General features: G+C 37.6%; 1 long non-coding RNA gene across 14 annotated transcripts in view; it reads right to left on the reverse strand.

Moving 5' to 3' along the window:
- Positions 1-17,452, reverse strand: part of LOC111091492 — a 71,772-nt gene that overhangs the window by 20,790 nt on the left and 33,530 nt on the right. For 6 of the 14 annotated variants that reach the window (XR_005375518.1, XR_005375516.1, XR_005375514.1 and 3 more), the window contains 2 exons: positions 10,347-11,591; positions 8,145-9,586 (listed from right to left, as the gene is read on the reverse strand). This is a non-coding gene — a long non-coding RNA (uncharacterized LOC111091492). Of the gene's footprint in view, positions 1-8,144; positions 9,587-10,346; positions 11,592-17,452 lie in introns of those variants that run through there. The other 8 variants (XR_005375513.1, XR_005375512.1, XR_005375508.1 and 5 more) reach the window with 3 other exon arrangements.

The following is a 17,452-nucleotide window of genomic DNA, read 5'->3' on the forward strand; positions in this document are numbered from 1 at the left end:
AACTGATTTAAATTGTACTCTACTGGACTAGATTTTCTTTTTAAAACCAAAAGTGACCAGAAAATTAGATATCATTTAGATATCATTATCTAAATACAAATATTTAATAAATCACTTACATGAGAGGAGGGGCAAGATGGCAGAGGAGTAGGGTCCCCAAATCACCTGTCTCCACCAAATTACCTAGAAAACCTTCAAATCATCCTGAAAATCTATGAATTCGGCCTGAGAATTAGAGAGACCGGCTGGAATGCTACAGTGAGAAGAGTTCGCGCTTCTATCAAGGTAGGAAGACGGGGAAAAAGAAGTAAAGAAACAAAAGGCCTCTGAGGGGGAGGGGCCCGCGAGGAGCCGGGCTGAGGCCGGGGCGAGTGTCCCCAGGACAGGAGAGCCCCGTCCCGGAGGAGCAGGAGCTGCACCGACCTTCCCGGGGGAAAGGGGCTCGCAGGGAGGTGGAGCAGGACCCAGGAGGGCGGGGATGCCCTCGGGCTCCCGGGGACACTAACAGACACCTGCGCCCCGGGAGAGCGCCCCGAGCTCCCAGAAGGGCTGCAGCGCACGGCGGGACCTGGAGCAGCTCGGGGGGCTCGGGGGCGACTCCGCGGAGGGGGCTGCGCAGCGGGAGCCCGAATCCAACAGCGCAGGCCCCGGAGCACAGGGCGCCAGGAAACAGCCCAGGATCTGGCCTCCCCCCGGGACAGGCAGAGGCCGGGAGGGCCCAGGACAGCGAGGACGCTCCTGCCCCGAGCTGAGCAGATCAGCGGCCCCGCCTGGAGCCTCCGGGCCCTGCAGATGGAGAGCTCCGGAGCTACTGCGGGGGCTGAATCCAGGTTTCCAGAGCTGGGCCCGCCACTGGGGCTGTTCCTCCAGGGGCCTCACGGGGTAAACAACCCCCACTGAGCCCTGCACCAGGCAGGGGCAGAGCAGCTCCCCCAAGTGCTAACACCTAAAACAGCACAACAGGCCCCTCGCCCAGAAGACCAGCTAGAAGGACAAGTTCCAGGGGAAGTCAAGGGACTTAAAGTGCACAGAATCAGAAGATACTCCCCCGTGGTTCTTTTTTTGTTTTGTTTTGTTTTGTTTTGTTTTGCTTTTTGATTTGTTTCCTTCCCCCAACCCCTTTTTTTCCCTTTCTTTCTTTTTCTTTTTTTTTTTTTGTTTTTTTTTTGTTTTTTTCTTCCTTTTTTTTTCCTCTTTCTCTTTTCTTTCCTTCTTTCTCTCCTCTCTTTTTCTCCTTTTCCCAATACAACTTGATTTTGGCCACTCTGCACTGACCAAAATGACTAGAAGGAAAATCTCACTTCAAAAGAAAAAATCAGAAACAGTCCTCTCTCCCACAGAGTTACAAAATCTGGATTACAATTCAATGTCAGAAAGCCAATTCAGAAGCACTATCATAGAGCTACTGGTGGCTCTAGAAAAAAGCATAAAGGACTCAAGAGACTTCATGACTGCAGAATTTAGATCCAATCAGGCAGAAATTAAAAATCAACTGAATGAGATGCAATCCAAACTAGAAGTCCTAACGACGAGGGTTAACGAGGTGGAAGAACGAGTGAGTGACATAGAAGACAAGTTGATAGCAAAGAGAGAAACTGAGGAAAAAAGAGACAAACAATTAAAAGACCATGAAGATAGATTAAGGGAAATAAACGACAGCCTGAGGAAGAAAAACTTACGTTCAATTGGTGTTCCCAAGGGCGCCGAAAGGACAGAGGGCCAGAATATGTATTTGAACAAATTCTAGCTGAAAACTTTCCTAATCTGTGAAGGGAAACAGGCATTCAGATCCAGGAAATAGAGATCCCCCCTAAAATCAATAAAAATCGTTCAACACCTCGACATTTAATAGTGAAGCTTGCAAATTCCAAAGATAAAGAGAAGATCCTTAAAGCAGCAAGAGACAAGAAATCCCTGACTTTTATGGGGAGGAGTATTAGGGTAACAGCAGACCTCTCCACAGAGACCTGGCAGGCCAGAAAGGGCTGGCAGGATATATTCAGGTCCTAAATGAGAAGAACATGCAACCAAGAATACTTTATCCAGCAAGGCTCTCATTCAAAATGGAAGGAGAGATAAAGAGCTTCCAAGACAGGCAGCAACTGAAAGAATATGTGACCTCCAAACCAGTTCTGCAAGAAATTTTAAGGGGGACTCTTAAAATTCCCCTTTAAGAAGAAGTTTAGTGGAACAATCCACAAAAACAAGGACTGAATAGATATCATGAGGACACTAAACTCCTATCTCTCAATAGTAACTCTGAATGTGAACGGGCTTAATGACCCCATCAAAAGGCGCAGGGTTTCAGACTGCATAAAAAAAGCAGGACCCATCTATTTGCTGTCTAATTTTTTTTTTTTTATGATAGTCACAGAGAGAGAGAGAGAGGCAGAGACACAGGCAGAGGGAGAAGCAGGCTCCATGCACCGGGAGCCCGATGTGGGATTCGATCCCGGGTCTCCAGGATCACGCCCTGGGCCAAAAGCAGGCGCCAAACCACTGCGCCACCCAGGGATCCCTATTTGCTGTCTAAAAAGAGACTCATTTTAGACAGAAGTACACCTACAGCCTGAAAATAAAAGGTTGGAGAACCATTTACCATTCGAATGGTCCTCAAAAGAAAGCAGGGGTAGCCATCCTTATATCAGATAAACTAAAATTTACCCTGAAGACTGTAGTGAGAGATGAAGAGGGACACTATATCATACTTAAAGGATCTATTCAACAAGAGGACTTAACAATCCTCAATATATATGCCCCGAATGTGGGAGCTGCCAAATATATCAATCAATTAATAACCAAAGTGAAGAAATACTGAGATAACAATACACTTATACATGGTGACTTCAATCTAGCTCTTTCTATACTCGATAGGTCTTCTAAGCACAACATCTCCAAAGAAACGAGAGCTTTAAATGATACACTGGGCCAGATGGATTTCACAGATATCTACAGAACTTTACATCCAAACTCAACTGAATACACATTCTTCTCAAGTGCACATGGAACTTTCTCCAGAATAGACCACATATTGGGTCACAAATCGGGTCTGAACCGATACCAAAAGATCGGGATCTTCCCCTGCATATTCTCAGACCATAATGCCTTGAAATTAGAACTAAATCACAACAAGAAGTTTGAAAGGACCTCAAACACGTGGAGGTTAAGGACCATCCTGCTAAAAGATGAAAGGGTCAACCAGGAAATTAAGGAAGAATTAGAAAGATTCTTGGAAACTAATGAGAATGAAGATACAACCGTTCAAAATCTTTGGGATGCAGCAAAAGCAGTCCTAAGGGGGAAATACATTGCAATACAAGCATCCATTCAAAAACTGGAAAGAACTCAAATACAAAAGCTAACCTTACACATAAAGGAGCTAGAGAAAAAACAGCAAATAGATCCTACACCCAGCAGAAGAAGGGAGTTAATAAAGATTCGAGCAGAACTCAACGAAATCGAGACCAGAAGAACTGTGGAACAGATCAACAGAACCAGGAGTTGGTTCTTTGAAAGAATTAACAAGATAGATAAACCATTAGCCAGCCTTATTAAAAAGAAGAGAGAGAAGACTCAAATTAATAAAATCATGAATGAGAAAGGAGAGATCACTACCAACACCAAGGAAATACAAACGATTTTAAAAACATATTATGAACAGCTATACGCCAATAAATTAGGCAATCTAGAAGAAATGGACGCATTCCTGGAAAGCCACAAACTACCAAAACTGGAACAGGAAGAAATAGAAAACCTGAACAGGCCAATAACCAGGGAGGAAATTGAAGCAGTCATCAAAAACCTCCCAAGACACAAGAGTCCAGGGCCAGATGGCTTCCCAGGGGAATTTTATCAAACGTTTAAAGAAGAAACCATACCTATTCTCCTAAAGCTGTTTGGAAAGATAGAAAGAGATGGAGTACTTCCAAATTCGTTCTATGAGGCCAGCATCACCTTAATTCCAAAACCAGACAAAGACCCCACCAAAAAGGAGAATTACAGACCAATATCCCTGATGAACATGGATGCAAAAATTCTCAGCAAGATACTGGCCAATAGGATCCAACAATACATTAAGAAAATTATTCACCATGACCAAGTAAGATTTATCCCCGGGACACAAGGCTGGTTCAACACCCGTAAAACAATGTGATTCATCATATCAGCAAGAGAAAAATCAAGAACTATATGATCCTCTCATTAGATGCAGAGAAAGCATTTGACAAAATACAGCATCCATTTCTGATCAAAACTCTTCAGGGTGTAGGGATAGAGGGAACATTCCTCAACATCTTAAAAGCCATCTCCGAAAAGCCCACAGCAAATATCATTCTCAATGGGGAAGCACTGGGAGCCTTTCCCCTAAGATCAGGAACAAGACAGGGATGTCCACTCTCACCACTGCTGTTCAACATAGTACTGGAAGTCCTAGCCTCAGCAATCAGACAACAAAAAGACATTAAAGGCATTCAAATTGGCAAAGAAGAAGTCAAACTCACCCTCTTCGCCGATGACATGATACTCTACATAGAAAACCCAAAAGTCTCCACCCCAAGATTGCCAGAACTCACACAGCAATTCGGTAGCGTGGCAGGATACAAAATCAATGCCCAGAAATCAGTGGCATTTCTATACACTAACCATGAGACTGAAGAAAGAGAAATTAATGAGTCAATCCCATTTACAATTGCACCCAAAAGCATAAGATACCTAGGAATAAACCTAACCAAAGATGTAAAGGATCTATACCCTTAAAACTATAGAACACTTCTGAAAGAAATTGAGGAAGACACAAAGAGATGGAAAAATATTCCATGCTCATGGATTGGCAGAATTAATATTGTGAAAATGTCAATGTTACCCAGGGCAATTTACGTGTTTAATGCAATCCCTATCAATATACCATGGACTTTCTTCAGAGAGTTAGAACAAATTATTTTAAGATTTGTGTGGAATCAGAAAAGACCCCGAATAGCCAGGGGAATTTTAAAAAAGAAAACCATATCTGGGGGCATCACAATGCCAGATTTCAGGTTGTACTACAAAGCTGTGGTCATCAAGACAGTGTGGTACTGGCACAAAAACAGACACATAGATCAATGGAACAGAATAGAGAACCCAGATGTGGACCCTGAACTTTATGGTCAACTAATATTCGATAAAGGAGGAAAGACTATCCATTGGAAGAAAGACAGTCTCTTCAATAAATGGTGCTGGGAAAATTGGACATCCACATGCAGAAGAATGAAACTAGACCACTCTCTTTCACCATACACAAAGATAAACTCAAAATGGATGAAAGATCTAAATGTGAGACAAGACTCCATCAAAATCCTAGAGAAGAACACAGGCAACACCCTTTTTGAACTTGGCCACAGTAACTTCTTGCAAGATACATCCACGAAGGCAAAAGAAACAAAAGCAAAAATGAACCATTGGGACTTCATCAAGATAAGAAGCTTTTGCACAGCAAAGGATACAGTCAACAAAACTAAAAGACAACCTACAGAATGGGAGAAGATATTTGCAAATGACGTATCAGATAAAGGGCTAGTTTCCAAGATCTATAAAGAACTTCTTAAACTCAACACCAAAGAAACAAACAATCCAATCATGAAATGGGCAAAAGACATGAAGAGAAATCTCACAGAGGAAGACATAGACATGGCCAACATGCATATGAGAAAATGCTCTGCATCACTTGCCATCAGGGAAATACAAATCAAAACCACAATGAGATACCACCTCACACCAGTGAGAATGGGGCAAATTAACAAGGCAGGAAACAACAAATGTTGGAGAGGATGCGGAGAAAAGGGAACCCTCTTGCACTGTTGGTGGGAATGTGAACTGGTGCAGCCACTCTGGAAAACTGTGTGGAGGTTCCTCAAAGAGTTAAAAATAGACCTGCCCTACGACCCAGCAATTGCACTGCTGGGGATTTACCCCAAAGATACAGATGCAATGAAATGCCGGGACACCTGCACCCCGATGTTTCTAGCAGCAATGGCCACGATAGCCAAACTGTGGAAGGAGCCTCGGTGTCCATCGAAAGATGAGTGGATAAAGAAGATGTGGTCTATGTATACAATGGAATATTACTCAGCCATTAGAAACAACAAATACCCACCATTTTCTTTAATGTGGATGGAACTGGAGGGTATTATGTTGAGTAAAGTAAGTCAGTCGGAGAAGGACAAACACTATACGTTCTCATTCATTTGGGGAATATAAATAATAGTGAAAGGGAATATAAGGGAAGGGAGAAGAAATGTGTGGGAAAAAACAGAAAGGGAGACATAACGTAAAGACTGCTAACTCTGGGAAACGAACTAGGGGTGGTAGAAGGGGAGGAGGGCGGGGGGGTGGGAGTGATTGGGTGACGGGCACTGGGGGTTATTCTGTATGTTGGTAAATTGAACACCAATAAAAAAAATTAAAAAAAAATAAATCACTTACATATAAAGATTTCTAATACTAGCCAGAATAATTCATTTTACCTAGTCCGATTATACCTCTTTGATGGTTAGCCTCTAAAGATGTTTTGGTAAAGAAGCAGTCATTTCCCTTAATACAAATTCAAAAGTTTATTAATATTTCCCTACCTTGATCTTGACTTCACCCTTCCTTAAACTAAAATCTTTTTAACCTAATTCATGTTTAAGCCTTTAACATCTCTTAGAATGTACTTATGTACTCTCATTTGTCTCAAGTTCATTGAGTTTGAGTTATTCAAGTAATAAGCCAATGTTAATATTATACATTGTATTCATTATTTTTTTACTCTTAGGTGATTACTACTCCCAGATTTTATCCATTCTAACTGAAAATCTTATATTTTAAGCTGTTGTCACACAAGGCTCTAGGCTTTACATTATATTTGAATTAAATTTGTCAAAAGCAACACTAATTTTTGGCAGCTTCAAAGGAGAGCTAGTCAAAATGTTCTTAAACCAGAGAACCCACACATGGTGTTGAATTGATTACATGATGGTGGAGTTCATTTATAAAAGAACAGTAAGTTAATTTTCCTAAGGCTAATAAATTCGTTTACTGCTTAAGCAACTAAATTCAATTTTCTATAAAAAAGAATATTGGGTAATTAAGCAAATACAATAACATATATCAAACATATTGTATAAGTTTACTGGTTATCACAAACTTCATATATAAATATTATGTTTCTGGGAGATTAACAAACCAAAAAGTTCATAGTTAAATAGTTGAATATCTTGGGCTGTTCTCTCCTTCTAAGCAAACATAAAGAGAAAAGCTCATATAATCATGATAAGAAATGGAATCTGTATAGATACCCACTCCTATCGAGATGCATTCCAACACAACTCTTAATTGTAGAACTATTATAATCATGGAAATATACATGTTTTCTTGTTGTCTTTCCTTTATGTTGCTTAGAAGGGCAATTTCACATGTCATGAGAGGAAAATAAAGTCAAAATTATTTTCTTCGCTAGGTCTGTTATCCAATTATAACATATCTTTATAACTAAGGTCGGTCAAATTAAAACCTATAATTTCTGATCGTCAGTAATAAAAGCTGCCTGTACTTTATCTAAATTGTCCTCAGCCACATTATTGTATTTCTGAGGCTGAGAATCAGAAATTTCAAATGTGGCTATTTCAGCAGTTTAGGGAATGTAGGATAAGGGCTTTTTTTTGTTTTGTTTCCAATATCTTTCTTTGTGAGAGCAAAGATCCTGTTTGGACACAGCATCACACTGAGAAAATATCATTAGTAGATAGCCTTTTAGGAACTTAGACTCTTTCCCTGTATTGGAAAAAAAAAAAAAAACACCTAAAGTCACAAATTCAATGTTTTTGAAAATATTTAGTTTACTCTATGCAAAGAAGCATGCTGAGGATTCAAAGAGGAACAGGCTAAGTCCCTGTATTCTGAACTGAATGTGCATGGTGTTTTACAAATGTAGTAGATAATTATAAATAAGGAATGTTTATAAAGCCACTATATAAGTACTAATAAAGCAGCTCCCTTTAAAAATGTATTAATGATTCTCTAATTAAATTTGGTATACTTTAAAAGAATGATGGAACGTCAAACAGATGCCTGAAGAATCCTAATTCTATGTTTTCAATGTTTTGAAGAATTGCTAAGGGATCAGTAATTATTGGAGACATTTAATAAATTTTAATTATTTGTTACAAGTTTCAAAACATTAGGATCCAGTGAAAAATATGAGCTATTTGGCAAGCCTCAGTTAACACAAACTTTCCATTAACCAAAATACTTTAGCCTAAATCACCACAGGGTAAATGGAGATTTATCACACTGTCAGGAAACTTACATTCTAAAAATAAACATATGTTTGATTTTGAGGAAACATATGCTATGTACAGTAATCTTAGAATCAAATATATTAAAAATACATTTCTCAAATTTGTTTCTTGTTGAAATTAATTTTTCTAGAAAACCACGGATTGAGTTTTTTTCTTCACATTTGGTAAAGTATTGCTTTCCTATTTCTTCATTGCATTTTCTAGTCTAAAATAAATACCTGTTTTTTAATTCCTCTTTTTAAATTTATTTCTTGAACATCTATTCCCAGTGTTCTATTCAACTCCCAATATTTAAACCACAACTAAATTCAAAAGTCTCAAAAAAAAAGCCTGTCTTCTCATCCGAGTTACAAAATTATTTACCATTTGTCACTCGCCTCTCCCTTAGCTTCTTTTTTTTTAAAGATATTTATTTATTTTCATGAGAGACACAGAGAGAGAGCCAGAGACTTCACTTCATTGTCTCATATATTCACTCACGGAGAACAGAGAGAACATTTGTAAATCAGGGAAAGACTGTATAGTTAGTACAGGAGTATAAAATGAAAGGGTAGATGGGCAGCAATAAGTAATCAGGTAAAATATGGCAATTGGGAGGATGGGAAAAGAAGCAAAGAAAAAAATGCAGAAGATAAAGTGAAGGAAAGAGAGGCACTGAGAGAATTGGTCACAAAGTTACCACAGAATACTAGCTAATGATGTCTATTCTCTCCATTAACCATTTGAGGGTGAGCCTTTATTAGGTTAGCTTTAAGCCTCAAAGAGCTTCTAATACATTTAACAGGTACTTAATAATAGGCTTAATTTCTATTAAGAAAAAAAAAACCCTTGCATTTCTTTACAAATCCAAATATAATTGTTGCTATAACTATGAAATGAACAAAGTACATACTATTATACCACTACACGTACAATTGATTTTTAAGGAATGCTGTTAGATTTACTATTGCATAATTGCAGACTTTGTTCTGGTCATATCATGGCATGTGAACACAACTTAAGCAAATTGCAGTGGTTATATGTTTTCCCAGAGTTAATCTATATTTGGTTAAATGTGTTGAAGTATAAGGGTTTTTTTAGATTTAAACATGTTCTCAATCTGTTTTTAATTTTCTGCCATTTAGTTTTACAAGGCGCAGTATTGTAGAAAGTGGTGCCACTCATTTCTGAAATGCCATAAAACCTCTTGTACAATAATTAAGTCAGGCCTCATATAAAATTCGTTTTTTGTTCATTCCTTTTATAGTAGAAGTTTATGTCCACAGTTTAACCTAAAAGAAATCAAACAAATATATGTGTGCCCAAATCACAAGAGGACAAAAAAACAAGACATTTGAGTTTAAACGAAACTCTGATTTATTTAATTATTGATATGAGAACAAATTAATGCACCTTTTAAGTCAAATATCTCTTTGGGGTCTGCATTTTTCTAGCTTTCTTTTCAAAATGAAGGATCAAACATGGTATATTTTCCATCCACAGAACAAAGCAAAGATCAACACAGACATAATAAGGTACTAATCTCCTTTATTTGCAGGAGTGTTTGTAATAGAAATAGACTTTCCTGAGGACAAAGTGGGATAAAAAGAAGCATTGTGGAAAAAACTCTAAACTTAAAGTCAGGTGGACAAATTCCTTGATCTACTTTACCATCAATACTCTAGGCACATGTGGACAACGTGGTCAGGTGCTCTGAATTAAAGTTTCACCCCTAAGCTAAATCCATGGCTTTTATTGTGTTCCAGAGTGGATATAAGGACTCCATAAGTCTTTTATTCTAGTTGTGTATATGTATATAGTTGTGGTAAAATACACATGACATAAAATTTACCACTTTAACCATTTTAAGTGCACAGTGCAGTAGTATTAGGTACATACACATTGTTCTGTAATCAATCTTCAGGACTTTTTATACCCAAATTTTATACCCATTAACTTCTGCCTCCACCCCCCAGCCCCTGGTAACCACCAGTCTACTTTCAGCTTCTTCTAGGAGTGTCACTACTCAAGTTACCATTTACAACAACTTACCTGTGTGGATTGAGGATTTTCTCTGACCAATAATATTGTAGTGATGACAAAGTGTACTTGGTAAGTTCAGTTCCAAAGATATATGTTAACACCCACTCAGTGCCAGGTTCTATGCTAGATTCTGGTAATATAGAGAAGTTTATTAAAAGAAAAAATCTTCATATATTGTCATGTTGACTACTTATTTCCGCCTTCACTTCCATAAATCCATTCTCTTTACCTTCCATTCCTGCCTTCTTATATTTTTCATCTTAGAGTTCTTTTTATCTATTACACCTTAAATGTTGTTTCCCAATATTCTATCCTTTCTTCCCTCACTAAATGATCTCATCCATATATATGGCTATCAGTTATATACTGATAGATCCCAAAGCTACAATTCTAATCCAGAGCTTTCCCTTGATGCCTATTTGTCTCTTCTTGGAAACCCAACACACACCCCAATCTAAATCTAAAACTGATCTTGTTACCTATCCATCTAGATTTATTTCATCTTCCATTTCTTGCCTAAACTATTGCAAAGTCTCCCAAATTATCTCTTTGTTGCCAAATTCCCACCTGTGAGTCTACCCACTAAGGCTTTGTCAGGGTGAACCTGCTTACCAGCATGTACCCACTACCTTTGTCCCACACTTTCCTTATAAAAAACCTGGAAGTATTTTCACTGCTTCAGAAACAGTCTTGAGGCACTAGTCTGCTGTCTGCCTGGTGTTGGTCTCACTGAAACAAATTTCTTTCTTTTTGCACCACAAAAAAAAAAAAAAGGGTAAATAGGATTTGTCATTTCCCTGCATAAGACTCATTTCTGACTCTAAGCATCCATATAATAAAGTCCAAATTCCTTTATGTGACATTAAAAGCTTTCCTGACCATATCCCTACCTACAATTACAGCCCTGTGTTTTGTGCTGTCTCACACAAATTTCCAATTTTCAAATAAACAACCCTATGCCCTTTTCCACACTGGTCCAACTGTGCAGAATATTTTACATCACAATTTGTCAATCTGATGAACTACACATCTTTCAAAAACAGTTCAGGAGTTACTCTCTAATGAAGTTTTCTATCACTCCACCTTACATCCCAACAGACAGAAAGGCTCTAGTGATTTCACTGTAGTCAATACATACTTCAGTCATGGCATCTACAAATATTAACTCTAGTTTTTATGTGTTTGTTTTACCTTAACATACTGTAAGCTTCTTAAAGACAGCAGTTACATCTTATTTGTCATCTTATCCCCAAACTGTCACAAAGTAAGTATACAATTAGTGATTGGCGAAAGCATGATTATATGAATAAATTAATGTAAATGTTTCTTCCCCTCAACCATTTCAAAGTCTAATGGGGAAACACAGACAAACATCAAAAATTATAATAGCGTATATATCTGCAATGGTTGACCTGCTGGCATTCTGATATTTCCAGATAGGTCAAGGGAAAGCACATACATTCGTTGTGAACAGGAAGTGTTTTTCTGTGTCTTTTTCAATTTGTTAATATCATTCCTACCATTTCCTAGTTCTACTATAGCTATATAATTGGTTTTATATATCCGCTAAATAAATCAGCTAAATACAAACTTAGATATGAGTACAATTTTATAATATAAAATCAAACTATCCATATAGTAGTTTATTTTCAGAGACACGAATTTTATGCAAAATAGGTGAGAATATAGCCATTTTCATGAAAAATGTATTTTTACCATGACCTATATTCTCCAGTTAACAGTGGTTATGAATTAGAGCTCATTTAAGGTTATTGTGGTTTTATCTGTTGACAAATTGTAGAATATACTAAATAGGAAGATACAAAAAAATCAAGTGGATAATGGGACCCGCTATTTGAATTTCTGAATAGTTCCCCAGGTGTTAGTCATTTTTTTTCCCATCGCAGTAGGGTCAGGGTAAGAGGGCTGAAGAAGATGGAAGAATGATGAATGTAATGAGGGGAAGAGGTTGAGGAAATTATTCTAGAACCCACGATTTAGGTTTCAAATAAAGATACTTTCTTAAAGGAAATGAAATTGGTGATCTCAGTTTGCTCCCTAGCAACTACTGTAGCAGAGATGCAATTTGAATGCATCAATGTGTTTCACATATTGGGAATCTCTGTGGAAATGTATAATGAGCTCCTGTTGGGGCAGTTTTCCATATTATGCTTCAGTGCTAGGGCATGCATTTGTCCGAATGTCTATAGCATCCTAAGCTGCTAAACAAATTTTAAACATTTTGGAGATAAAAATAGTTTGAGGCTTTCCCTAAGCACTCTCCAAAGTATCAACCTGATAACAAAGTGCAGCCCAAAAACCTTAAAAATTAAAGCCTGCCTCACTTGAGTACTCAGCATGACAAGAAATTGGCTGACATTTACATGGAAAACCACATATCCCACATGGCTATTGATGAGCTTATTTTTAGAAAGAAATACAGTTGTCATTTAATCAAAATGTAACACATTGGTATGAAATTTGATGAGCTAGCACAAAGTCAATTGTTTGATGTCTTATTTCCAATTAACTTAAGACATATTTTAATTTTCCCTGCTTCTTAACAGTTCACTTTTAAAAATCCATTCATAAAAATTAAACACAATGTGCTGAATTTAAATATCTATCTTTATCTGCTTCTATTTCCATCCTTTTCTTTTTCAATCCCTTGCTTCCTTTTCTCATTAAATTAAGATGAGACGTGAAGAGGGACTGCCATCTACTGGTACAAAGGTAACATTTCTGAAATAGTTGAACAGCACCCGGTATTGAAATATTTATTTATTTATTTATTTACTTATTTATTTATTTATCTATTTATTTATTTATTTCCAAGGACATCGCCAGAGACAAAGAAAAGGTTGTGATGCTTTAAGCACTTTAAATGAAAACCTGGTTGATATATTCATTCATTCATTCATTCATTCATTCATTCATTCACTGATTTCAACAAAATTGAATGTAGAACTTCCAGTATTGCCAAGCACTGAGCTGAAACCACGAAACACAGAGATTTCTAAATCATGGTACTTGATAGAAAAACCATTTCATTTTCTTTCCCTTCTCTGTTCATGTGCTGTTGATAGTATACAAATCTGTTTTTGTAGCATGCACTTGAGCTAATGGATTGAGCCTCTGAGGATAATTTCTGGAAAGTATTAAATATTAACAGGCTATGCTGCCAGCAAAAAATCCCAGTAGGACTCCAGAAGCATACAAATCTTGTAAATACCTTTTCTTCACTCATTCAAAATCAAGCCTACTCATTTTAATATATTTAATAATCCCTTTAAATATTGCCATTCACAAAGGAATGGAGACAACATAGAAAACTAGTTGTATTGAGTGTGTTCCTTAATTGGAGACACAGATAGGAATTTTGGAAGTGCTACAGAATAAACACAGATATTGATTTCACAATATTAATACTGATCGATACATCAAGAATGTTCACCTGGGAAGCTTAGGCAAGCTTTCTCTAGTACCTATGCTCCTGATTCTGATCAAACCAAAACTCACTCAAGCAATGAAAAAGCCACAATGCATATGATCATTAAAAAGCAGTTAAAAAAAAGGATTCTTGTACAAACATTAGAAATTAGAAGTAATCAGTTGTACAGTTTTGTAATTTTTCTCTGAAACTTTGGTTTTCCCCCTACACATCAACTTTGAAGACAATTAGACTTTGAAGATGATTCAGTGACACTTATGGCTGAGCCCCCAACTCAATTAAATTGTTGCAAATCCAAACTTTCTCAGTCTCCATCTACCCATAGTTATAACACTCATAATTCTCTTTGGCAACCAAAAAAACACATATCTTTCATTTGCTTCTATAAACCTAGTCAGAGCACAATGTTTGCCTGTTATATTTCCCCAATACATTTATATGAAACGACTGAGTGAATATTATTGAGATTTTCTTGCGTGGGGGTAATTAGAAAGGCTCCAACCAGTGATGTGTCAGTGCTCTGTTTTGTTGTTTCCAGAGTCTTAAATTTGCTCTTTAAAAAATAATTATGGTGAGATAACTTTTGACTTACAGAAGAGTTGAAAAGACGATAGAGTTATCTTCTAGCCTTCATTCAGCTTCTCCTTCATATTAATATCTCATGTAACCAAGGTATAATTATTAAAAGAATTTAACATCACTACAATTCTATTAATAACTCAACTACAAATGTACTTTGGATTTCCCCAGCTTTTCCACTAATGTCCGTCCTTATTTTTATTCCAGGATACTGCATTGGACTTAGCTGATATACCTCTAGGGCCCTCCAATCTGTGACAGTTCCCTGGTCTTTCAATTTTTCATGGCCTTGACACTTCTGAAAAATACTGGTCATAAACTTTGTAGAGTGCCCCTCATAGGGCATTCATGTGTGTTCGTCTGATGTTTTCTCATAATTACAATGGCATTATGGATTTTTGGAAATAATGCCACAAAGGAGAGGTGTGCTTTTCATCACATTATATCAGGGGGTACAGGAGTGCCTGGGTAGCTCGGTCGGGTGAGCGTCCAGCTCTTGGTTTTGGCTCAGGTTATGATCTCATGGTCATGAGATTGGACCCCAAGTTGGGCTCTGCGCTCAGCGGGGAATCTGCTGGAGATTCTCTCCCTTTGCCCCTCCCCCCACTCATGCACTCATTCTCTCTCCCCGCCTCTAAAATAAATAAGTAAATATTTATATAAGGAGGTAATGATATCAATATGTCTTATTACGACAATGTTAACTTTAATCGCTTGGTGAAGACTCTATCTGCCAGCTTTATCCACTATAATAAGCTCTACCTCCTGGGAGAAGGAGAGAGTATCAAAGAATTTGTTACTCTTTCTCCAGGTTCAAGTAGATTTCCTCACATCAAGTGCCAATCAGTACTCAGTTGAAGACTTGAGGGGAATCCTTTTCAACTCCTATAGCTTTGTCCTATCCTTGCTAACATGTTGCCCTCTAAATCTCCTTTGCATTCTCAACCCTGTTTTCTCAACTTAGGGAAGCTGTGAGGTTCTGTTTGGGTTCCTCTCCCTGTACTGAGTCCTAGAATTTCTCTTAAGGCAACAAGTTGCATAAATAGTAGGATTCACTTAATTTGTTTTCCTTCTCTCAGATGCTAGCTTTTTCAATGTCTGAAAACCATTTTTAAAAATATTTTGCTTATTTTTTGTTTGTTTAAGGTGAATGGGTAGATCTAGGCCTTTACTCCATGTGGCCAGAAGCAGAGGCCTGATCCAGTGTTTTAAATACCATCCATGTGCTAATGCCACCAAAAATAAAAATTTTAGTTCAGAACTCTCCCTTGAACTACAAACATATCCTATTTCTTATTTTGTATTTTCCCCTAAATTCTTATTGACATTCCAAACCCAGCTTATCCAAAACAGAAATCGTGATTCACTCCCCTCCTATTTCTCTTCTCTCTTTCCAGTCTCAGAACATGTTACCACTACCCCCAGATGTTCAATTCAAAAAGTAGTAATTATTCTTGACTCCTTTCTTCCTCTAACTGCCATATTCAATACATGAGCAATACATCATCCTATTGATATATTTCAAAATACATGTCAAATTCAACCTCTTATCTCTGTCTACACTACAACCACTCTCAGACTTTCTCATCTAAGCCATTGCAGAAACCTTTTTAAAAAAGATGTATTTATTTGTTTGTTTATTTATTTGAGAGAGAGAGAGAGAGAAAGTGTGTGTGGAGGAGAGGGGCAGAGGGAGAAAGATACTCAATCAGACTAGCTGCTGAACTTCAAGCCCAATGCAGGGCTGGGTCTCATGACCCTATGATCATAGCCTGAGCTGAAACCAAGAGTCAGAGGCTTAACCAACTGAGCCACCTAGGTGCCCTGAGACTTCTAATTTCCTTACTTCCAGTCGTGCTTCTCCCTTTTCATTCATTATATAGCAGCCAGAATAATTCATATAAAATATACATAAGGTTATGTTACCTCCCTGATAATATATTTTTAACAGCTTCCCACTGAAGTTAGAAAACATTCCACACACATGATCATAACCTTCAAGGATTTTCTTGATCTGGGTACTGTCTTCATCTCCAACCTCATTTGGTACCTCTTTTTTCCTCCATTCTAGACACATAGGCTTCCTTTCTCTTCTCAAACATATCAAGCATCTTCCCACCTCAACACCTTTATACTTTTTATCTCCCTTTCCTAGAATGCTCTTTCCCCACACTTACAATATGGTTGTTGTTGTTGTTTGTTGTTGTTTTCCTGTCATTCAGATTTTAGCTTAAATGTCATCCTCTTCAGAAAGCATTCCTTGGCCACCTATTTAAAGTTGAGCTCCTATCCCCAATTACTTTCTTTTGTGTCATGGTATTTAGTTCCTTTATAACACCTAAAATAAGTTTTCATTATTTTGTCTCCTTGCTTCTTTATTTATCCATTGTTTCTTAGACAAACTCTTAGAGAAAGGAAATTCATCTTTTTCACTACTGTATCTACATTGTATGGAATAGTGTCTGTTACGTGTTACATGTTCTATAGAATGTCTTGAACAAATGAATGGAGACATAAAGGCTTTTTTCATAGACAGGAATGAGGCTAATGTCATTGTCCAGGCAAGATCTGACTTGGTAAGTAAGACTCTAAATAAGGAGTCAGCAAACAACAGTCAGTGGGCTTGTCTCCTAGTTTTGTAAATAAAGTCATGTTGAAACACAGCTACTCCTATTTTTTATGTATAGCCTGTGGCTACAGTGGCAGTAGTTATAGACTGTATACTCTGGAAAGCCTAAAATATTTACCATCTGTCCCTTTAAAGAAAGTGTTTGCCAATCTCTTAATCTAGACATACGTAGAGATGTTGAAGATATAGCAGGAAAAGTAGAATATCTAAAGCATTACTCTCAGACCACAAATCTGTGTTTTTTATCCATGATAAAATTATCCATGATAATCCACATGTAGTTCATCTCTCTCCTACTTCATGGTCTGTTCCCTACATTCTGCCCTACATTACCCAACCTCTGGGTTAGGATAACCTCCTTTTAATAGTGTGTATCTCATGTTTCTGAGACCTTGACTAAAAATCTTGAAACTTCCTCCTTTACTACTGTAAACATAAAGCCAGGATTTGACTTAC

Source organism: Canis lupus, chromosome 21 (genome assembly GCF_011100685.1).
Source record: "Canis lupus familiaris isolate Mischka breed German Shepherd chromosome 21, alternate assembly UU_Cfam_GSD_1.0, whole genome shotgun sequence".
NCBI classification, from domain to species: Eukaryota; Metazoa; Chordata; class Mammalia; order Carnivora; family Canidae; genus Canis; species Canis lupus.